The sequence below is a fragment of the Elaeis guineensis genome, chromosome 5 (assembly GCF_000442705.2).
Source record: "Elaeis guineensis isolate ETL-2024a chromosome 5, EG11, whole genome shotgun sequence".
NCBI lineage: Eukaryota > Viridiplantae > Streptophyta > Magnoliopsida > Arecales > Arecaceae > Elaeis > Elaeis guineensis.
Window position 1 is genome coordinate 31,509,154 of NC_025997.2, and position 3,157 is coordinate 31,512,310.

Genomic DNA, 3,157 nt, shown 5'->3' on the forward strand with positions numbered 1-3,157 from the left:
ATTGGATAGATAAAGAGGGTCAGGTTGGATAAGGAACACATCATGTAAATATATAAACTAATTATAATTTTGAAAGAGGGCTTTAGATTAAGGTTATATCGGATTGGATTCAGGATGGGATATACTATTATCCATATCCGATCCAAACCTATTTAATTGGATTGGGTAAAACCTGCTCTATTTGGATCGGGTCGGATATCTAATGGATCAGCTGAAATTGCCATCTTTGAGACTGTGAGTTAGATTTTATTTTAGCATATCTTTCAAATATATTTCTCTTCGAGTATATAGCACTACAACACATGTTATTCCTTGCTCTAAATACTAAATTGACTATTCTCAATCATGAAGCTTGCATCTGATGTGCCATCACCCTTTTTTTTGGTACAAGTGGGCAATCACACCATTCTAGTCTAAGTTCAGCCCAAGAAGTCAAAATACAAAATATTCTATAGGACCCATAGGCAAACATCATCTTAGTGCCAGGTCCAATCTCTGGTGTGCTCGACAAATGTGCCATTACTTTTTTAGTTCCAACCTCTTGTATCCCCGGCCAACTATACTGTAACCCACTTAAAACTACACTTCTATTCTTTGCCTCATCTCTTTCTTGACACAAACAATTTCTCTATCAACAATCTTCCAAAAGTAGAGCATTAATTTAACATGCAATCACTTGTTAAAATTTTTGCCTCATGAATCTCCTGTCTATCTACTGGACCTATAACCCATGAAAAATATGTTCCTCTTTTGTTCTTTGCCTATTTTTTACTCCAAGCAAAACAAGTTCCCTTCTAGGACTGATGATGGATCATCTCAGATAACATCGACCTATAGCCAAATTGCCCAAGATGTCTTCATGGAGATCCTATCCCAACTGCCAGCCAAATCAACCCTTCAATTTAATTGTGTCTCAAAATCATGGCCTACCCTCACCTCCAATTTCTACTGTATATGAGAAGAAGTTGCCACTTACCATATTTGGTGTCTTCTTGCATGATGTGGAGTTTTACAAGAACAGATCAGTATTGAGAACTTTTTACATTGTTAGCCTATAATCAATTGATGAGGATTTCATTGGTAGGCTCTGGATTTCTTACCACCTCATAAAGCTTGAGAGATAGTTTAGTGCTGCAACGGATTGATCCTCGTATCATCAAATGACATTGAGCATTTGGTTTCAAACCCATGCTACTACTACTGTGTCTGCAACCACGTCACTAGGGAATGGGCCTCCATCCCTTCATCAACTACAGGATTCCAGCCTCTAGACTTGGCTTTTGATCCCCATCTCCCCCACTGCTATTATATCCTTCAAAATGATTATTCCTACAAGACTACAGTTTGATGTTGATATGACTGAGGATGGACGCCGTTCAGGAATCGAGATGCCAAAGAGGAAACCTTCAAAAGAAGTCGGCTCTTGTCAGGGTTTTTCTTATCAGAAACCTTCCGATGCTTAAGTTAGCCAAAGCTTAAAAATAGTAGGATGCTCTAAAGAGTTGAGCTTATCTGAGGATCCCTTTATTATCTCTTTATATAGAGGTAGAGGCTATAGGCTATTATGCCAGAGTCGGATAGACTGTTTAGCCCCTAATCCTTAGGTTGCTAGATCTCAATCTGACAGACTATTAGGATAGAAAATCTGCCCACTAACTCATGAATTAAGGTTGTTAGTCATTGATGTCAGTTGTGGATCGTGCCCACTTTCTGAAAGCTATTGGGAGATTCTAAGAATCACCCACATGGTCGAGTAGGTTGGCGGCTTGAAGTCGGTGCAAAGCTGAGGCTTTGCCTCAGATTTGTCAATGCTTGTGCAGGATATCAAGCTCTATTTCCTATCATGCTTATTTTCCGACCTTGGAGTTGGTAGTCGTTTGAGCCAGAGTTTGGGTAGAAGTCGATGGCATGAGGTCATTTGGCCTTGGCTTCTTGGCTCTCCATGGTAGTCTTGATGAGTCATTAGTGAGTGCTCGATCATAATCCGAAGAAGGGAAGGTCGGATTAGAAGGTGGATAACCTTCACAATGCTTGCTCCCTACTTTTGAGCCTGAAGTAGTTTTATTGCTTTGGATAAAGGAGGTAGTCAATCAAAAGTCGAAGTATCCAAAGTAGATCAGAAGTTGAAATATTTGAAGTAGATCAAAAGTGAAATATTCGAAGAAGATCAGAAATCGAAATATCCAAAGTAGATCAAAAGTTAAAATATCTGAAGTAGACTAGAAGTGAAATATTCGAAGTAGATCAAATAACAAAATATACAAAGAAGATCAGAAGTTGAAATATCTAAAGTAGATCAAAAGTTGAAATATCTGAAGTTGATCAGGAGTTAATCCTTAGTGGCAAATCTTGCCAAGTCAATATCATCGTCTTAGGCCTCCACTTGACTCATCGGTGGATGAGGAGTGCCAGATGGCTATGATGGGTCTTCGAAGGGTTAGTCCCTTTATTGTCATCGTCGAACTCCACTCAACTCATTCGAGGATAAAGAGTGTGATTAACCATGAGGGGTCCCTAGGGGGTTAGCCTTGTCGTTGTCGTCGTTGGCCTCCACTTGACTCATCTAAGGATGAGGAGTGTTAGATGGCCATGTCTAGAGATCTTCGAAGGGTTAGTCCATTCGTCATTGTCCTCGACCTCTACTCGACTCATCTATGTATGAGGAATATCTGATGGCCATGAGAGGTTCTCGGAGGGTTAGTCTCATAGTTGGCCTCTACTTAACTCATCTATGGATGAGGAGCGACAGGTGGCTATATCGAGGGATCCTCGGAGGGTTAGCCCCATCATTATCATCGTCAGCCTCCACTCTACTCGTCAAGGATGAGGAGCACCAGATGGTCATGTTGATAAATCTCCGAAGGATTAGTCCCTTCATTATCATCCTCGATTTTCGCTCGACTTGTTCTGGACAAAAAGCACTAGGAGGCTAGGAGGATTCCTTGGAGGGTTAGCACTTTTATCATCGTCGTCGATCTCCGCTCGACTTGTCTGAGGATAAGAAGTGCCACTTGGTTATGAGGGGTCCCCAGAGAGTTAGCCTAATCATCATCATCATCCTTAGTCTCCACTTGACTTGTCTAAGAACAAGGAGCACCAGTTGGTCATGTGGGATCCTTGGAGGGTTAGTCCTATCATCATTGTCCTCGACCTCCAC

At 41.1% G+C, this 3,157-nt stretch overlaps 1 pseudogene; it reads left to right on the plus strand.

Annotated features, from left to right (window-relative positions):
* Positions 1-730: 730 nt before the first annotated feature.
* On the plus strand, positions 731-1,348 carry LOC140857980 (F-box protein At5g07610-like; annotated as a pseudogene).
* The last annotated feature ends 1,809 nt before the right edge of the window (positions 1,349-3,157 follow it).